Here is a 21674-nt window from a genome sequence, read left to right as displayed (position 1 = left end):
CATATGCACCCTTCCATTGCCTGGGTTGCATAGGCGATTACCCTATTAAAGACTCAACCTGAAATGCCAATAGGAATGGTATCTGGCATGGAAGGGTCGGTGCCCTCCCTTCCTCCCTCTTAAGCCGACATTTCAATTACGACGCATGGAAAAAGGAAACGAAGTTTTCATTGCGAAATGCATCCGACCCGCCTAGCGTGACGACTCAGCTTTCCGTGGTAGCCGCATTACCTCCCGCAAAAATCGCCAAAACTGCATCTGCAGAGCGACACCATCGCAACGGAATCCAATTGCAACCCTTCCACGCCGCCACGGCAATCCTCATCGTTATCACCGGCGTTCCGGGTCCCGCGGAGGCTGAGCAACCTTCGGCCGGCGACGAGGCCAGAAGACCTTGCTACAGTTTCCTTCCAAGAAGAAAATTAGCCCCGGCGACGTGGTGCATCGCTACTCCCGCCGCCACCACCCCGCACGTCCTTTGCGGTGAACGCGCGCGCAACTATACACACTTTGCAACAACAACACACGGCCCAGCCAACGTACTCCATCCGCCCGTCGGGCACCGGGGCCCCCCGCGCCGACAGCCCAAAATCTCAGTGAGCCGGCCCGAGAGGGACGCAAGATGCACGGGCCCACGCGCGGCCGAGCGAGACGCCCAAGAGGAAGAAAAACAAAGCAAGACGAGGCGAGAGAAAGAAGCAAAACAACCGCGGCCGCAAAAAATAGAACAAGACTCGATAAAAAATAGAAACACGACCAAAAAGCGGATTCCACTCGCGTCCCGGCTCCGCGCCGAGCTCCGGCGGCACTAGGCTGCCGCCTAGGGTACGCGAGCGCGCCCTCGCGCCGACCGCTCCCGCGCGCCCAGCGACGCCTTCATTCCGTTTCCCATTCCATTCGCCCATTCATTATGGCCGCTCCGCTTCATTCATTCATAAAAACCTTCTCGGCTGGTCTTCCGCCCGCGCGGCCGCCGCCCGCCCCGTTCCCACCACCGGCGCTTTCCACGTATTCTCCAACTCGCCCGCACACAGCCGCACCGGCCGTCGGCGCGGCGCAGGTGTATGGGTGGGAGCGAGAGTTGTGCTCCCGCATTTTCCGATTTTCATTCTTGGCCGCGGTCGAGGAGTGGTGGTGTGCGTGCGCAGTGCGCATGGTGTGTGTGCGGACTGGTGGCTGTGTGAGGGGGCGGCCGAGTGTGCGAATGTGGGATTAGCCCGCGACGTTGCCAGCTCTCGCAAGAAACTGCAGTCGGGGCTGGGTTTTCCGCGGAAAATGGTGGAAATTCCGCCCGCACGCTGGCGATTTTCACAGAAGAGTGGGACACGGGGTGACGACTAGTCAGACCCACCCCCGGGCTCTCCCTGGCAACCCGAATTGGACTGCTCGCGATTGTGTCGCAACGGCCATGTGGCCGTGTTGGTCCGATTTCCGCTCCGCACACACTCGCAGGCCATGAATGAAAATAAAAAGGCGCCGCATTTCAATTCATAACCGTCCGTATACGGACACGCCGCGCACACCAGCCGGCGCCGTGTACGTACACACAATCCGTACACGCGGCGCCATCCCCTGGCCGCCCCCGCCGGGCTGCTCCCATCGCCGCGCCGTGGATTTGTGTGGTGAATACAAGCCGTTCGGATATTTATCAGTTGCTTGAGGAATTTCGTTACGCACGGAGTGTGCTCGATTCGCCAGTGCCAGGCGCAGTTTTTCTCTGTACACAATTTTTTGTGGATTTCGGGTTCTGCTGAAGTGAATTCCTCCTTCGGGATTTTTTGCCTGATTTGCGCTCGTCGTCCCCGCACACGTGCTACGGCGTTTTGTGCTGGTCATTGCGCGCTGCAGCCGCTGGTCAGCCGCGAGTGCAAGAAGTGAATAGTGGAAAGTCGGCGGACGCAAGCTGACTGCAGTAAAAGAAACATTTGAGCCGCCGCAGCTGCCAAGGAGTCAGCGGACCAAGGTCGTGGAGGCGCAGAGTGCGAGCGAGCCTGCCCAACGTCTGGAGGGCCGGTCACCACCCCCAGCGGTATCCACTTCCGCCCTCAACTGAAAGACTTTCCCGAACTGGATCGCAGCCCCTGCGGAACGCGTACACCGGAAGGAAGACACCTCGAACGCACTTGGCTGCAAGTTGGATACTTCCGCCCCATCGCAGAGTAAACCCTCGCATCGGCCCCGAGCGTGGAGTCGCTGGAACTGGGCGGTTTCCAGTGTGCGGTGTAAGCGCCCCCGTCCAGCCGCCCCGAGTTGAGTGCGAGTCGGATTCTAATTGCCATTTCGTTCGTTTGAGATGATTTTCCCCAATTGAATGCCATCCGGTGTGCCATAATAATAATGCAGTGCCGCGCAAGTCGGTGGAGCCCGCGGACGCAGCTCTCGTCATCGTCGTCGGCGCTTTTGGAGCCGCTGCGGTCGTCAGTGGCGCATTAGCGCAATCGTAGCTGGCTGGCAGTTGCCCAGTCCCACAGTTGCTGTGGCTCGCAGCCGCCACATTCCAAGCGCTGCCGTGGAGTCCGCGCGAGACCACTCTCGCCACGCGTCGATGGCCCTTTGGACGCCCCAGCGATTGGTCCCGACCCAACGGACATCAGACTGTCACTATCACCCGCGTCGTCCTTCCAAACTGGCTGCCGCTCCCGCGGAAGGTCTGCTCCTCCTGCAAAACTTGCGAGTGTGCCCCACCGCCCCACAGTGCGCGCGTGTTCTAGAGAAAGGCGAAAGGAAGAACCTGACAAGTGCACGGTTCCAGTGCTGAAGCTCCGACTCTAACGATCCTTCGCGAAACTTGAATCCTGTCCCCGTTGCGACACGCCCTCGACCCCGGTTCGACCCGTCGAATACCCAGTTGCAGGGACCCTCCATTCACCCTCGAAACCATCCACCCCCGCCAGGCGCTCTGATCGATCGGCTCTCGTCCTTTCCAGTGATCCCTTCCGAAAGGAGTCCCTCGATTCGATTCGTGACGAATTCAACGGGCAGAGGTTTCACGCGACCCAGACACCCCCTGACAACCTCCTGCCAAGTGATCTTGTCTCAGTTGGTGCAGTGATTTGTTACGTGTCCAAAGTATCCCCCCGAGCAAGAAGAGAGAGTAAAATCTAATTGAAATTGAAATAGGAAATTGCAAGCGAAAGGAGATTCGCAGTAGAAAGTGTGATCGATGAAAATGAAGTGATCCTGCCAATGGTCAAAGAGCAAAATAATGAAGTGTCCGATTCCGAATGCGATTACAAGAAAGTCTGTGAAAACGCTAACCGTTGCATCGTATCCGCTATCGCTATCGCTATCGTCCTTCGCGAAATCGAACAAATTGTGGATTATCCGTTCGAGATATTTAACAATTGGATTACGCCCCGAGAGACATCGAGCCCCGAGAGAAACGTTCATCGTTCGCGATCACGTCCTTGCTAGCTCGACTGCACCCCCGGCTACGCCCCAACAGGGCACAATCTTTGGATTACACTTTTCTAGATCATCGTCCAGTGGAAGAGAATCAAATTCGCAAGAATTGATTGCTTTTTGAAATAAATGTAAGTGAATCAGATTTTTCTAGATTTGGATGACTTTCGGGGTTGAATTTAGAGGTTCCGCAGGGGGTTGATATCTGATAGTGGACTAAGAGATTAATGGTCTCGGAGCAGAGATGTTTCCCCTTTAGGGCAATAGTTAGCAACATGTTTGACTGAATTTTAGTTCCTCCGGGACTTGAGTTGGTTTTAGGGCTTCCTTCTTAGGTCGGGTTTCTGCACTTAGTGAGTTACTAAAGGACGTTGCATCTTGCAGTTACATTTTTTAAGAGGGATTATAAGGAGTACATCACCGAAGCTTTACTTTCATCCATTTCGTTGATAAAGTAGGGCTTGAACTAGTGATTCCAGCAAAGCGAATAGTAGTTCTTGGGACTGGGATGAAAGTTAGATCAATTCCTGTTGGGGAATCTCAAAACGCTATATCCTGAAGGAAATTTCACTCGTTCCAAGCGCATTTTCCCAAATACGTTGATGATGATGATGGTCAAATGCGTATTCCCATGTTTACTGTCTTCACTGCAATTTCGGCGAACTTATGTGCAGCATTCCCAAAATCCTCTAGTTTGGTAATCCAAGGATATCCTGAAGCTTCTTATATTTTTTTTATTAATCCCTTTTTCGAGCTTAGGACAGCCGCGTAAACTTTGGGGTCTTTGGTTTCTATGATGACTAACGATTTCGTCCAGGGCAGAGGAAACTCATCAGACGCTACCACACCTCTATCCTGGGAGCAGCATGATTATTGTTTACTCCCAACGTCACCTGGCAATCACTTTTTAAAAACGGTTGGTTTGCCGTAAACGGGGCCTTCCTGGACTAAAATAAGTTAGAGGGAGTTTCTGTCCATTTGGTTCGATCTCTCTTTAAAAAGACCTCCTCAATTTTGAAACGAGGTTGCTTAATCCAAGACTTCAGTTTATTGATTAATAAGTACATGATAGGGCAGGTGATAAGCCCACAGCAGCAGACAAGGGGTAGCTTCCTCCAAACTACAATTTTTGGTTTTAAACGTAAATATATATTTCGGGAGCGACTTACCCCCTTCATCAGTACAAACGAGGTAGCCTATTTAGGCTTATAATTTTAGGCTGGATTACAAGTAACAGACGAAAATCTAATTTCTTATAAACATCTGTGTGTGGAAGCAAGATTTGAACCCGATAACGACAATCGAGAAGCTGATTCTCAATCATCTGCATAGGATCTTTACTTTACGAACCCCCTTCAAATCCTTATGAAAACTTCTGTCTTTCTTAGTGTAGTTTCTCCAAAATTGCTGTCATTTTCAATGTAGTTCTCCCAAAATTTTTGTCATTCTTAGCTTAATTCTCCCAACATTGTATCGTTGTATTATCATCAGTTCTCTCGATGTCTTCTGTCTAATTAATTGCTTTGTTACAGTAATGCAGAATTTTGTAGAAATTTCTAAAGATTCCATATTGTCATATTCCATATTGTGTTGTCTTTTCTATTTTGAGAAATAATTCCTTCGCATGTAGCCTTAAAGTTCCGCTTCTTTTCGCTCTTTTAATTTTATAATTCTGGCGTTCCTGACCTCCTGGGAGACACGCTGTTTACCCCCTATGTCACCGCACAATTGCTTTTTTTTTTAAAAAATAATAAGTTTGCCGCAAACGGGGTCTTCCTGGACTAAAATAAATGGGAAGCAGTTTCTGCAAAATTGGTTCGATCTCTCTTTAAATAGGTGCGGATTCAGAAACTCCTCAAGGTTGGTTTTAATGATCAAAGGCTTCAGTTTATGATTATTGTTTGGCAAGCACATAATATTGGGCGGGTGATAAGCCCACAGCAGCAGGATAAACGTAAACATCTATGCATGGAAGCAGGATTTGAACCTGGATCACGACAATCGAAAAGCTGATTCTCAATCATCTGCATAGAATCTTTACGAACCTCCTAGCGATCCTTATGAAAATTTCTGCCTTTCTTAGGTTAGTTTTCCGAAATTTCTGCCATTTTTAGTGTAGTTTTTTTTGGAATTGCTGTCATTCTTGGTGCAGTTCTCCCAAAATTTCTGTCATTCTTAGTTTAGTTCTCCCAACATTGTGTCATTGTTTCATCATGAGTTCTCTGGATGTCTTCTGACTGATTAGTTGTTTTATTACAGTAATACAGAATTTTGTAGAAATTTCTGAAGTTTCCATATTGTCACTGATGTAGTATTTCATATTTTGAAAAGTAATTCCTTTGCATGTAGCCTTAAAGTACTACTTCTTTTCGCTCTTTTAATCTTACAATTGTGGTGTCCCTGAACCTCTGGGAGACGCTCATTTAGTAGAGTGCAGAGGCAACTCATCAGACGCTGCCTCACCTCTGCCTTGGAAGCAGTGTGACCGAAGCGGCTCGCAGATATTATACGCTCCTTTTTATAATTCGCAACGCGCGACAAGAGTGCGAATTATATTCAACGTAAATCCGCCCACAGTTCAGACCAAAGCCTGGCCCGAGGTAGACATAGTGAGGCAGCGTCTGATGAGTTGTCTCTGCACTGGTACGAAATCGTAGCCGCCTGGGTCCTTATTTTAGGTTTTGAACCTTGAGTGTTAAACTCGAAAAGAGGACTCCGTTGACCATAAAGAGTGGGAGCAAGTGGCTCGGTACGGCATCAAATCCTAAAAAAATAAAAAAAAAACGCTCATTTAAGTTAGATAATTAGGAATCAGCTGCTAATATTGGAATTTCCTTGCCTTTAGCGAAATAGACGCTGTATTGTAAAATGGCTGTCAAGTTCGCCTGGTACCAATCAATGTAAATAAAATATGAAGTAGTCACATTTTCCGATGTTCATTTTGTACTAAGTCCTTTGAATCTGTTTTTTCATAATAATTCAGCATTTGAAGTTGCATTTGCTTCAAATTCTCAATTTTACGGCGCACTCTACTAATCTTCTTCTCCTTCACTAGTTTGACACGCCAAATAGTTCTTGGCTTTACTCTACAAATTCTGTTAGGGATTCACATAAGTTGAAGACACAGAATAATGGCAAGTTACGTTTCATGGCTAAAGAGGAACACACTGAATAATATAGTGTTGGTTTAGTTGTTGAAAATATCCTTTTCCGTGTTTTGGACCTAACACATATCTTTTCTCAGTGTTTTTTTACAAAACCAGCTCTGAAGAGGGATACATGTTGTGTTCGAAACACGTGTCTGCATTTCTTAAAAAACACAAAAAGTCTATAGTTAAACTGGAAATTTTTCCTTTTAATAGTTTTACTTAAAACGAACTGTAAAAATCAAAGGAAACTTATCCTTTTCCTTTTATTGAGTTTTTTCCTGGGTGTTGTTTTACAACTTGAGAACTTTTCCCCAGAAATGATTCTCAGAACGAACTACTGCGGGTTCTGAGTTAATTTTATGCTTTCAATTTACCTGCGCTGTCTATTGATTGATGCCTGTCTGCACCTTTATTGCTGGAATTCTGGAAGGTTTTGGGAAGCTGAATCCTCGCAATTGTTTCCCAGCAGCTTAGTGAATTCGGTCTATTGCCTAACGTAATGGTCATGAATTCTTTTAAAAAAAACTAAAGAATTACAGTTCCTTTAGGGTCACTGCAACTTCAGTCAACCTTAATGCAGTCTTCCTGATATCTTCCAGCTTGACAATAAACCGGCATCCTGAATAATCCAATGGAATGACTGATTTGTAGCATCCCTACACTATCTACTCTCAGCAGCGGCACTTTCCGCGCGGTGTACAACGTGACCATTGGCGTGCCTTTCAAGTTGCCTGCATTATTCAACGAATAGGTATCCTTAAATTTCTCGACCATGGTTTAAAGGGAATAATAACCTTTCAGTTCAACTCTCCTAACTTTTCCGTTTAAAGCTGAGCCTGGGAATGGGGATAAATCTGCTCACTCCTCACCACAGAAAGGGATATCTTTGCAGTAGCAAACTAAAAGCACCACTTGAATGTCTGAATTGAATAAATTAAATCGATCCAACATTTTTAGTGAAATATATAATGTACATTATTTGGAATATAACGTCAACGTGTATCAAGTTTTTAAGACTTTAGGCAGTCATACGACAGTAAACATCGCTCGGAACTCTGTCTGTGGGTAGAATTAAGTTACAACTAAATCCAACAAACTTGATATTTTAAGGGAGGGGCCTCATGTTGGCAACTGTGTTGCGTTGTCTCTATCGTGGCTTTCACAACTTGATTAGTTTTTTATTGAGGATGTTGGGAGTCCTGAGTCCGCACCCACTTGGTAACGGACCGGACCGCTTGGAAAGCAACTTACTTCCTCTTTTGTAGTCCACAGACATCTCTTTTTTGGGTTAAACACCCAAATCTAACCAACTTGGTTAGATTTTATATGATGGTAGCGAAACATGTAAAAGGAACTTTTCCATTGAGTAAGCTATCAGCGTTTTAGAGCTGAGTCCTCAGAAGAACCTTAGACCTAGTCACGGAGGGTCGTATGATGAATAAGGTCCATCAGGCAGTTGTGTCTTTTATACAACGAACCAGAAGTCGATATCCGTTTTTAAATTTGAAAGCTCCAGTTGGCAGACCAGACGGTTTCTCAAGGCAATATAGAAGGCAATGAGCAGAAAAAAGGATTCTAGGAAGCTGACGCGATTACAGTAAAAATATAGCCTTTATTCTTAAAAAAAAGAGCTATGTGTCACAGAAACGCACAATGCCAAACCAGTCAACACTATGAAAAATATTAGGCTTACACTTGGCTCAATGAATTGACAGAGAGAACACGAATCGTATGACGAATGAAAGACCTAGACTCAACCGTGAAGCTTATATGCATAGCTGCTACCTAACCGTAAGCAGTCATTTTGTTAATTAGTGAGCACTACATCAGCGCTAGAAATTTACTTTATCACTTACAACATACTAAAGAGGTTACGAAGAAAATATGCTTTTCAGAAGTTCTACCGAATACCTGGGTAGTATAGCTAAAGATGGCGTCTTTAAAGTGTCCAATGCTATTATAGCTGCAAAGGTGGATTGTCCAATAGGAAGCTGTAAAGAGGAGCAAAAAAATGCTCCTGGATCCATTCGGGCTGGTCTCAGAAAATATTAATTAACACGAAAGAACTTGGAGACAGACAGCGGCTCAATTTAATTTTCAACAGAATATCCACTCTGAGTAAAACGAATGGCTTATCTAAGTAGCAGCGTCAGTTTCAGATGGTTAACCCCAGCATGGACTTAACTCGCATAGTGGTAGAACTGACGGATGATTTGACGGATTGTGGGAAGTGCGTCACGCTGCTAGCAATGAATGTTAAGACTAGTTTTTAGGAGAGGTTTCACTACTAAGTAGGTGCTTTTCCTTGGAATGTTATGCACGATAGCTTTCCACTGTTAACCACTATAGAGGATCCTAGGAGGACCAGCTTTATAGGCAACTTATCTATAATTGTTACCAATTTTTACATACCGTGAAGGTTTTCGCAATGCAAACACTAGGATTGGCGATGTCCTTGCTGAAAAAGACGGGCGGGGCGACAACATCGACTTTGTGAGTTATTAGCGTTGTTTGCTCTCGGTTTGAATTAGATGATAAACAATTCCGTATGCAAGATATTGGGTAATATCATAGATTGGACTCTGGCGCCTGGACTTTAGACTCATTAGAAATAGCGGAGCCAAAATGAACTATTGTCTCTTCCTGTTTCATGGTGGGGACGCAATTCAGTCGATGCAGCTCGTGCAGCTCTCCTTCCCTTCTGCGTGTTTTTTTTAAAACTTTCTTTAGTTTTCCTAGTAAAAGTAAGGGTCAAATATTTTGAGAGGATATTCTGTGGCTTCGCTATGTTCCGTTCTGGATTCACTCAATTTATTCAAGCAACAGACAGGCGAGGGAAAAGACAATTCTTCCTGTGTCGTCCATTGGGCACTGTAATGTCAGTCTCGATCTAGAAAATATTTATTTTCTTTGTCGACTCTTTGAAGAAGTCGTAGCTGATTTCCTCTTTCTACTTTTGAAGTAATATTTTTGCAGATTGCCCGGAGTTGACTTATCCATGATCCTAAAAATTGTTGACAATGTGTTTTCGCCGCATCGTTATTTTCTCAATTAGGGGTTAGGAAAAATTAAGGGAGAATTTTTCATCATCGAACACCATTCGTTATATTAGGTATGCACAGTATTTCGAGAAACAACTATTCCCTTTTTCAGAGGAAAACGCACTGAGCAAAAGGAAAATGGGTTCCCGAAATACCGGCAGGAAATTCCTTCTCAATCTCTTCCTCTTTGATATCTTTCTCAACCGTTGAACAATCGTGACTTCACACTTTAATTATGGTGTTCGATTATGTTTTCTTCGAGAATGGTTTTTGTCCTGAGTATCCTTTCCTTTGTTCTGATTTTTCTGAGTCTTTGTTCCTTTAGTCCACGTCTGGGATAATTGTTTCCTCCTACCCGAAACGGCTGGAAGGTACGATCATACGTGGAAATATTCATGCTTATATCCAGTTGTCGATTACTTGGGTATTCGATGATAAAGGATATTCCTTATGAAATGTCCGTACAGTGTTCCTACAGTTACCATCATATAGGATACTTAAATGACGTTTTAAGGTCAAAGGGGATCATTTCCCTATTCTGCGACTTTGCCAGCTCTACTAGTGTAGTTTGTACACAGTATAGCCATAAGTTCTGTCAGTCGACGGTATAGCGAGAAATATTAGGCCGCCGAAACTGGTATCACTCCCCACGGAGAGTGCCTAACCATAACACACTTCCGTCAGACTTTCAAGTTCCGAAGATCAGTAGCGCGTGAATGACAACACGATGAAGCTCGGTAACTATGAAAAAAGAATCGTGTTTATTGCGTTGCACCAATGTGGGAATACTTCGAAAAAGGTTCATAGTTTGTTAAAAAAGCTACCGGTAAACGAACGATTGGTTTTTAGGACATTAACTCGATATCGCGAAACAACTGATGGGTTGACAGGCCGCGGGAGACGCGCCCGGGCTCCGTACGTCGCCCGAATGTCGTGCGTGAGTGTGTTTGACCCAATCCTCTTCGCAAGCATAAAACAAATGTCAGTGGAAATGGGCGTTTCAACTCCAAGTACGAGTCGTATTTTACGAGAAGATTTTGGTCTCGGTGCGATTCACGGAAGTGGAGAATGCAGTGATATGCTTGGAGGAAGTGGTGAGCGAGTACGTTCACCATTTCTGAGGATGGGATGTTTTGGGGTTGGATCGCGTTTTGTTGGATCGATTTGCCTAAACGCGGGCGGTTGTTCTGAGTTCCCTGTATATACCAGGGTTCAGTTCGGTGTTGGAGAGGCGGTTATGGAGATATTGGGTGTATAGGGTGAGGATTGTTTCGCGGATGGACCTGTGCAGTTCGCGGATTTCAGCGAGGAGGTGAGACAATTGCGGAGAGTATCTATTTCTAAATAATCTCCGCCTGAGGGTCTTTTTGTAGTGGATATCGGTTAGGGTGTCGTTGGACAGGGTGATTAGGTTGTGGCATTTTAAGGGACGAATTGCTTCGCTATATTGACGGACCGTTAGGTCAATGGAGTCGTTGGGAACGGTACAGTTGGATAGGAGTAGGAGAGGCTGAAGTTTGGTTTTGAGGGCCAAAGTCAATCTTTTATACAAGGCATTTTAGTTCTCCTAATAATAAAAATATTTTGGAAGGATATTCTGCGGATTTTCTATGTTCCATTCTGAATTCATTCAACCAGGCGATAGAAAAGTTACTTCAGTCTGTGTCGTCCACTGCGTGGCGTAACGTCAATGCCGATCTAGAGAATACTTATTTGCTTTCTCAAGTCTGTGGAGAAGTTTCGGCTGATTTCCTCCTTCTACTTTTGATGTAATATTTTGTAGATCGAATTCGGAGTTCAGTACTCTTGAAAATTGTTAATGATCTGTGTCCTGAGTATCGTAACTTTCTCAATTATGGATCAGAAAAAATTAAAGAAGAATTTTTCATCACTGACCACCATTCGGAATGTTAGAAATGTACAGTACTTTGACAAGAAATTGTTCCCTTCTTCAGAGGCAAAACGCATTGAACAAAAATAAAATGGGTTCCTGAAATACCGTGTATGCCTAATAACAGAAATATCGGCCAAAATTGGAAAATTCCTCTTTGATATCTTTCTCAACCCTTGAACAAGCGTGACTTCACACTTCAACTATAGTGTTCGATTATGATTTTTTCGAAAATGGTTTCTTGTTCTGAGTATCCTTTCCCTTCTGTTGAGCATTCTTTTAGTCCACAACTGCTGTTCTTTGTGATCGACGTAATCGAAAATTTACCACAATGTCATTCGTCCTGTCGCCCTCTATGGTTCTGAATGTTGACCGACTATAAAAGACAATGAACGGCGTCTTGCGGTGATGGATACGAAGATGTTGCGTTGGATTAGTGGCGTGAAAACCTTAGGTTGAAATATAGCCCTTTGAAGTTTCTATGAGCAGAAGTCCTCATATTTCCCAGCCGCTACCTCCAGTCTTTCCTTGAGATGCTTTACTGAACTGCTAAGTTCAAAGCCATGACTTAATCATGACCGAAAATTGACAAAACAACCAAAAACATCTGCGTCTGTCTGTCTTGCATTCATTCATATTTACACAAATGATAATTGAATTCAATAATTTATAATTTCTTTGGAAATCAAAGCAGTTTTCTATTTGTGTTTCTATTATTCAACACTTCAGGTCTTGAGAATTATTTTTCCAGCTACTTTCCTGTCTGATTTATGTTCTGTCCCAGGTAAATGAGCTGTTCGCAAAGCAATAAAGTGTCGAATTTGAATGCATTTTTTTCCATGGTCTGGCGATTATACGGCGACCTATCTAAGTGCACTAAGAGGAGGATCTCAACTCCTAAAATTTATCATTAGAGATATTTAATATTCATCGAACTGCTGGCTTAGAAAATACGAAAGTAGCTGCAGATGATGTTGCACAAAAATAAGATATTGCTTTTATAGTGGCTCAATAAAAAAGGAAGTTTATGAGGTGCTAAAAGCAGTTTTCAAAATTGATCGTGGCGATAACAATGACGCTTAGAGGCTCTGGGTATTGAATGAACTCTGATGGATTTATGTTTCCTGTTGGAGTTGATTGAGGAGTTTTTTTTCTGTGCAATAAGATTAATTTCGCGGACTATCATCAACTATTAGTCTTAATCAAGTCTCAATTAAACTAGAAATACAATGGCTCTTTCTAGGGGCTTCCAAAACTAGATTGCACCGATCTGGCACACATCTGTCCCTACTCCGAGTGAACTACTGTTGCTGCATCCAATTACGACAATTTATTTCGGATCAAGGTGGCGGAACCCCCGTCTCAATTGGAGTCAACTCTTCTCAATGAATTAATTTTTTTTTGGCTTGTTTTTGACCCGATGCCCAAAAATATCCACTCTGGCTGCGAGAACACATTCACTTTTTCCGTTTGGCATAAAATTTTGCATGCGTTGTGTTTTAATTTTAAGCATTAGCACACGTCGGTCGTTCGTTTTGTTAAACAATTCAACGCTTGTCCGTTTGTTGGCCATTCGCTTGCCAACTTACAGGTGACCCGGGTTCCTCAGCCAGAAGCACCAGTTTTGCTGTTCCTGAGCCACACCATGTGGATTTGCGCAGATTTGATTATTTTCTGATATTTTATTTCTATTCAGTTGTGTATTGGCTTGGCCTCATCTAGAAGCTGCTAGCATACATGCTGATGCTGACGCGCCCCATTATTCTCGCCCCTGTTGTCACTGCCACCCCCGCGCTTGCTGATGATCGCCAAGATCTCGACAAACGTATGAATGAGATCGCCATGCGATTGATTAAATTGATCAAGTCTATAAGTGTATGCAAATTGAATAAGGTCTGATGGGAAAGCGATGGGGACGGGGGGCGGGATCGTGGAGGTTGAAGGTGGTGATGGCGTGCAACATACAAGTTGCTCGTTCGCTTTCAGATGCTAAAGTTTTGTTGTTTTTCGAAGATGTATTTCGAGTCGTTTGCCTATTTTAATTCAGTGGCGTTTTTCTCTTATTCTGTTTTGTATATTTTATGGCTGACTGCGAGCTGTGTTCGTTGATTCATAAAATTATGGTCAAAAAGACGAAAAAAGCCAGAAGCAAGGAAAAAAACACATGAGAACAGTTTGTTTCATGCTCGTAATAAAATTGTTATTGAAAAATTGCGGGCGAACATTATTTACACTCCTTGAGTGTTGGGTATCGGGCCGAGTATGGGCGTAGAGTGCCTGAATGTTACTGGGGCGATTGCCTTTTGCTCTAGTGTGACATTTAGTGGATGTAGGCGAACCGGCTTGTTCGATAGTAGGCGATAAGTTGACTAGAATATTCAAGAGGTTGAGTCTCTTTCGTAGAAAAAAACGCCGACCGTAAAGACGTCGAGTCACATAAGCGAATTTGGGTTTTTTTTGGTGAAGCCGAATTGCTAAAAAAAATTCAAAATGTAACATCAATAAATAAAGTGAAACCGGTTGTCATGGCTTTAAAGCATGTGAGCTCATTAATCCCATTATTGTTTTCAACATTGCTAATTCAGCTAATTCCGCATGTAGAATGAAGTTTTGTATTCGGGCGAACTGCCGCTCGTTTAATATTATCAATAACTTCACGGATCCTGATTAGCATATTAAGGAATATTTTCTGGTTCGTTTAAACTGACCTTAGACTTTCAATTTTCATTAAAAAAAAATCAGTCAGTCAGTCTTATGTTGGGATAGATTCAGGCCACTTTTTCGAGATTTTGGTTGTCAAACCCTCGTTGGGCGCCATTTATGACAACTTCGAGGCATTTGCTATGAGGGTCAGAACCCTATCAGCAAGTCGAAAAATTGCAAAGTTCCAGTTTCATTGAAGTAAAAATTACCTCTAAGGATTCTTTTGACATCTTGGCACATTTAGGGTACAGTTCAAATGAAGGCCATGACGATGCAGTTCCAATGGTGTTCATTGATAGTATTTTCCGTCGTTTCTCCAAGGCTAATCACAACCTTAGATCTGGACGATGCGCAGTTCCCACCCAAATTGATAATTTGCCGAAGGAACTTGGTCATTATCGTACCTAAAGATACAGCTCCTTCAGAGAAATACAAATGAGATCCCTTAAACCATGTTCCATAGGGTTGTTGTTGACTCATCCAGAGATGCTTGTCAGGACAAATCCTTCAGATCTGAACCTCGATTAGTCCGCCCTATGGGCAATCATTGAAAATACCGTCAATAATTGCAGTGGATTGACGTCGTTGGAAAGGCAAAGCATCGTAACATGCTTATTGCAAATAGCGCCCAATGTGGGGCCCGAACGAAAAACACTGAAACTGGTACTCTACCGTTTCACAGACTGAACTAGCCAGGCGGAATTTGTAATAGTCATAATTTGTTGGCAGTCCTTTCTTCTGATAAGTTTATATCTGAAGGATGCATTCTGCCAAATGCCGCTGCATGCGTCCCTCAGCACAAAAGCCAGGGAATTACACAAGTTCCAAAGACTGGGTTGCGTGTGTATCAGTGGGGCAATGAGGACATGCCTAACGACATCCCTGGAGGTCCTTCTGAGATTAACCCCTCTCCATCTGCACGTACAGATGCAGGCAAGGAGGGAAATATTCAGGATGGCCGGGAGTATCAGTGAGGCAGGGAGCTGCCTAAACTGGAGGAAGATTGATATTCTTTCTAGGCGGTATCCCGAATTACTGATGCTCTCTGATGATGGGGAGGTGTTTAGTTGGTAGTCCGACGACGTACCGAATCGGGAGTCCAACACTGTGTGCGTAAATGCATTCACCTACCCTACCCCAAAAAAAAAAGATAACATGACAACGAGGTTTCACTTTGATAAGAAGGTTGAAACAACAAGGCAAACTGGGAGAGTGTGGCTGGGACATACGGCTTAAATCAGCAACTGATTACTTGGCACACTGACGGATTCCTCACAGCAGAGGGAGCGGGGGCCGGTGTCCATTGGTCCAAGGAAAATGTACTTCGAGCCAATGGGAAATATACGCCATAGACAGAAGTTCCTCTTTTAATCTGCAAAGGAACTACAGGAGGCAGAGCATTTTTTGTGGAGGATGCTAGAAGCCCTGAGTCCGCCCCCACTTGGTGACGGACCGGGCCACTTGGGAAGCAACTTACTTCCTCTTTTGTAGTCCTTTTTTGAGTGAAACACCCAAGTTTTCAAAAAATAACGAAAAAGTTGACTGACGGTTTCGTCCAGGGCAGACGCTGCCTCACCTCTGCCCTGGGAGCAGCGTGACCAAAAGTAATGACAGATGGTAATTGCTCCACTTAAATATAATCGCAAACACGTAATTGGTACGAATTATATTCAAGTGAAATCCGTCATAAGTCCAGACCTATTTTTGTTGAGGATGCTGGGAGTCCTGAGCCCGCACCCACTTGGTGACGGATCGGACCACTTGGGAAGCAACTTACTTCCTCTTTTGTAGTCCACGGACTTCTATTTTTGAGTCAAACACCCAAGTTTTCTCACCGATAGCCAAACACCAATCAAGGCACTTAGATCGAACCAGATGGACTCTATATATGTGTAGGGGAATGCCTTGGGAGATTGAATACACTTGGCTTATCCAAAAATGCCTGGATACACTGGGTTCCAGGCCATGCTGGGATGGAAAGCAACGAAGCAGCGGATGAATCAGCCAAGAAGGGAGCAGGGATGCCTTTATACGGGCCAGAACCCTTCTGTAGAATCGGAAACGCTTTCATGGCTATGACACTAAGAAATGAAGAGAAACGGTTGAGGGAACTATACTGGGCGGGCCTACCAGTGATGGAGCGGTCTAGGGTGCTTATTGGGGGTTAAGAACCCATGCACACAAAGGATTGTTTAAAAGAACCTCCGAATCAGAGTGGGAATTCTCACTGGTCACTTTCGACTAAACTATCACCTAGGGAAATCTACGGATACCGCCTGCAGATTTTGTGCGGAGTGTGATCCTCCAGATAAATACAAAGGCACCATTTGTATTTGATGTCCCTTAAACCAATCTCCACAGGGATGCTATTGACTCTTCGACGTTTTCCAGGACACTACTCGCCTTCAATATCCCCTCCTCCTCTCGTCGCACACCATCCCATTCGTTTTTTTTTCATTTGTCAAAGCAATGTTGGAAGTCTTCTTTCGTAACGGTATTTTGGAGCTTCCCCGATTTCTGCTCCACCTTTTCCGTCGACTCGAATTGAGTTCATTTTAGAGCTGACTTGATCTCCATAAACAGGATAACTTCAGAGGATACTAAAGGAAGTGAGTGCAGCGCATGTTTGACCACTGGAGTACCTCCAGCGGTTAAATAACATTTCAGAGAGAGCGCGTTAAGGGCAGGAGGGTTGTTGTGATGTAAGATTCACGACTTGTTCTTCCTCGGCTACAACCGTTTCGTTCGAGTTCGTTCTTGCACGGTTACCAAAACTTTTAAATAGTGAGTTCGATTTACAGTTGAACCGTCTAGAATACTTTTGGTCTTTCTTCATGTTTAGTTCGTTATGTATTTTCACACAGTCTCCATCGGCGTTTACAGCCTAAGCGATCATCTGAATGTCTCTTCCGTCTTGCTATTCAATGAACAAACTTCGCAATGCCAAACTGATCATGTAAGGCAATGGCTAGCGGATTGATGGCATAGACTGGCGAATATTTAATATATTGGAACAGAATTTGTCAATTCGGTCAGACAAACAGTGTAAGAGGGCTTTCTTAAGTCTTTTATCGGTCACTGATTGATCTGAGATCAAGAGCATTGGGTAACCAGTCATTCCTGAGGAGAACGTAGTTCTAGGCGATGACTGATGACAACTTAGCCTTATCCTGTAAAACCACCTGTCATTAGTTTATCATCTTATCATTCAATGATGTACTGAGGTATACCAGACTGATCGTGCAAATGTACTAACAGAATTGGCAGTTCGCCTTTCCTGGCCGCTTGCAGCGAAGAAGGCAAAGTAACTTTGAAAGTTAGAAGGAAGCTGATGAATATTATGTTGACAACAGTACAGAACGCATATGCAATCATCAATAATAAGTTTTTCAGGTTTAAAAGGTTAGATTTCCTGTCACGTTTGGCTGCTTTTCAGTGCTCTTTTTTACAAAATATTTTCTGTGTACTTTCTTGGCTCCTACGGTTTCATGCCTTAGTGACTTCAGTTCAGAGCTTAGCGACCCCCTACTGACAAAAAGACCAGCACTTGGTTTTGTTAGTTATTCACGTATCGGGGCAGGAAGCCTTTGCTTGATACCGATATTCACAACTATTAACGAATATTCAGAAGAGAGGCCTTGTAAGGATTCCATTGTCCAGGAAGGTGTCTTTCCAGTGAAGATAATTCCAACTCTGATGACTCGAACCAGTAGCTGCTTATCCTCAAGCGAAAGTCAGCCAAGAGTAGCGAAGTATTACTCATAGAGCTCTGGAATGCCATGAATTTCAACTGAAGTTCATTTCCAAGAATAACCGGCCAATTTGAACCTAGATCTTGAAGCGGGTTAGGTAGTCAATATTGCGCTTGCCTGTGATTAATACCCAGATTTGATTCAACCCTCACTTACAACCCAAACTTATACAAATCCCCTACTATCAGTAAGAATCGATGATTTCTGATAGATAACATTATATCTAGGCAGGTAGTATCCATCAGAAGCAGTGAGAGTGTAGATACGTCCATTGATTACTAATTATTGAACAGTCATGGATTGGTGGCAATTTTTAGAGTCACGGTTCAAAGTCTAATATCTTATCTGTAACAAAAAACCTCCTATCGATTGGCTTGCGGAAGTGCAGCTAACATCATTTTGTAGCCGATGGAAAAAAATCTGTATAGCTCAAGTTCACATCGGTTGATGCCATTAGCATCCAACGGAAATCGAAATCAAATTTAAAGACCAAAATATTTCTTATTTCGAATTTTTAATCTTCAAAATATAATCACATGACTTTATGCAAATATTTCCGTTGTCTTTAATTTTGGAAACTGGTTCTACGAAGAGATATAATAAATCTGACTTTTTATCCTCAATGACATGCCTCTATCTTTTGGTTGTAGTAGCGGTTCTGCTCTAGAATACCTTTAGTTCTCCCAGAAAGATGACGAATGGAGTTCTGTATTGTAGAACTTAGAATATCTACTGATAAGAAGATAAGAACGAAGCCGGATTTTTTCCGTTGATTCATACAATTGATTCATTATTTATCGTTTGGTTAACTGCAGCGTTGGTTTGAAAAATATGACTAGTTTTTTGGGAGGTAACCTGTTTGTCAATCAGGGCCGAATTCGTCAGATCCAAAAGTTTTGAAGCCCCATATAAAACGCGTGATGTTACTATACTAATCTTATTCTGTGAGATTATCTAGAAAGCTTGGCAGCAGATTTGCCACCTTTGGCAATCGTGAAGTTGGGGTCAACTGTATTACTGTCGTTTTTGAATCGATTTCTGCATTGGTTTACGCTCCAAAATACAGAAATTTTCTTGGGATCGGGTGGTCGTTTTTTTCATGTATCCAGTACTTCGGATATCGTATCCTCATTTCATGAGTCCAGACCGTTTTCCTTCTGGGTTGAGGTATGGCATGCCAAAATCTGACGTTTACATATCCTAAGAGAGAAACTGTTTAGTCCGATGGTTTTTCCAGAATATATTGTTTTCTCAACATCAAAACGTCGAATACATTGCATTTCTCAAAGCTTAGTCATTTGTCTGTTTCATATAGGTATTGGCCACAAAAATCCGACGATTTTGAATTCCTGATCACTGGAATGAACCTCGGGTGAAGTAAATTCCCACCTTATATGTAATGTTTTTGCTTAAGGATTCCTCCTGTTTTCATAACTGATGCAAATCTCTTCTTACCTGTGTTTATAAGTAGACAGCTGATCTACATCAACGTGTGAAGCTAAATCGAATTTCATTGGGCTTCTGAGCTGTTTCTGTTTTACTGCTTGACTTCGTCACCTCCACGTATAAAAATTAATTCCTTTACTTATGATTATATGGAAGTAACGCTTAGTTGATTGAAGTAGGCTAGAAAAAACAAAAAGGTGTCTTACTCTAGTCAAACAATGCGGTTAAAAAAGGCAACGGTGTAAGTTCTAATGGTTGGGGAACAACTTCGCAATTTACTTCTCCTAATGATTTCCACAGTGAGGAGGGGAAAAGTTGAGTTGCTGCAGGGGAACATGGACAATGTAACAGGCGAGAGAGCAGGCAATCAATCGCTCTGAACGTCGAGATGAAATTAGAATTTCAGATCCAGTGTCTGAAGCCGGCATATAGCGAATAAGATACAATAGGGAGTCCAAACCAGAATTCGTCAACTATATCTTAAACTTCGGCGAGTACGCCTACTCAAACCAAAGTATCTGATTCTAAAAGGGGGGGGGGGATCCAGTGGGCAGAGAAAAAGAAGATGCAAATAATGAGAGGACGACAAATAAGTGACGATGTCAGGTGTATTGCTTCATCAGTTGGTGGATGCGGTCGTTTGAGCGAGAAGAAGTCGGGATGCCAATGACCGACATCACAGCCCAATTCTATAGAAATAGAAATTCACAGTAGGCATGACCTATTGAGGTCTTGGAGTTTCAGGCCCCACTTTGATTGCTTCCTGCTTTGGCAGTTGGAAAACTTCTAGGGTATACTCCCTGTTTCGCCCACGTGATGGTCTCGCTTTTGTTTCTAGTTTTGCCTGCTATTCTTCTGTAAAAGTGAACGGTAATCGACATATTTATTTGTTCGGGAGTGAAATTGCGTAGCGAATTCCGAGGGGAAGTAGCGTCAAATAAAAACAGGTTCCTTTTATTTTGCTGTTTCTTGTAGTGTCACATGGACAGTATTTCATTCCAAGGACAATCTGATAAGAGACTGCATCAAGAGGACTATACACAGGAAATTCAACTGGCAGCACATTCTTAAATATTTTTTGGGGGCGGTAAAGTCTTGGCCTCGATCGACTGCGCCGGGAGTTGCGTGAGGCAAATTCCGCGCATAAGAGCTACTGCTAGTGCCGTGTATATGATGTGATTGCTACGAAATTACTGTGAGCAGGTAGCAGTGTATGTCATAACAATAGATATTGTACAGCTGTTTATGGCTTCCCATATCGAAGCGGGAACCAAAGACAGAGCTTCCTGAAAGATTCATTTCGGATTAATGGTAATGGATCTTAATGGAATCACTAAGCGAATGATGCTTCGAAATTCCTCTATGGGAAGCTTGGTGTAAGCAAAAACCCGCAATATTCTCGGTAATAGATCCATGTGTGCTCTCCTAAGAAGTGAGGAGGTATTTTAACCTGTATCCAACCTACTTTAGTAAGGAACTCCAGACCCCCCAGTTTTGCGCCGAGGTCCACCAAATCAATATCGCTAAAAGCTGTCTGGCGTCCTGACCTATTCCATCGCTCCATCTAAGGCAGGGTCTGCCTCGTCTTCTTTTTCTATCATAGAGCGAACGTTAACCGGCAAAATATACTTTGGACCTTCGGGGTGCACATAAACATTTTCAGATTAGATTATTGAAGGGAGGCACGGCACGGCTGACCTTGGTGGGGCGAATGTGCATACCACCAGCAGTGGAAACATTTGATATAATTTGTGCTTCTACTGCGCCAACTTCGAATTTGAAGTTCAAGGCCGAGTACTTCGATGGTATGGTCACGTAATTTGCGCTAACGAGAATTCACGCGTCAAAATTTTTCTGAAGTTGATGATAAGCGACAAAAGGCTGGCCAAAGCAACGGTGGTTTTATACGCTGGCTGGGGATTTAAAAGCATCCAGATCAGGCATTTAATAGAACCAAATGGCGACACCAATCACGACGAGCTGACCCCCCTTGTGAACGGCACAAAGGCTGAAGAAAAAGAAGAAAACAGGGGTCGGCGGACGCAGGAATTAATAGGATCCGGACTGACTGATGATGTCGAGAGATCGATCAGCTGGATTCGGCGGGGAGTTCAATTTTGGAAGCAAAGGTATTCAGTGAGTCTGCCAGAGAACTCTCGGACGACATGACTCGATTTTTTCCCTTTTTCAAGTGAAAAGTTCAGAAAAGGATATCGACATTAGTTGCGTTGTTCGCCACTTCCTGCTGGAATTGGATTGGAATTTTCCTTGTACGGCTCGGAGGAAGGAA

General features: G+C 43.7%; 1 protein-coding gene across 1 annotated transcript in view; it reads left to right on the top strand.

Moving 5' to 3' along the window:
* Positions 1–1645: 1645 nt before the first annotated feature.
* Positions 1646–21674, top strand: part of LOC119648036 (protein sprouty) — a 99209-nt gene continuing 79180 nt past the window's right edge. The window contains exon 1 of the mRNA XM_038049462.1: positions 1646–3533. The gene's annotated coding sequence lies outside the window, so the exon portion shown is untranslated. The remainder of the gene's footprint in view (positions 3534–21674) is intronic.

This window comes from Hermetia illucens, chromosome 2 (assembly GCF_905115235.1).
Source record: "Hermetia illucens chromosome 2, iHerIll2.2.curated.20191125, whole genome shotgun sequence".
Classification (NCBI taxonomy): Eukaryota; Metazoa; Arthropoda; class Insecta; order Diptera; family Stratiomyidae; genus Hermetia; species Hermetia illucens.
The sequence above is the reverse complement of the archived record's forward strand: the minus strand, read 5'-3'. Positions and strand labels throughout refer to the sequence as shown.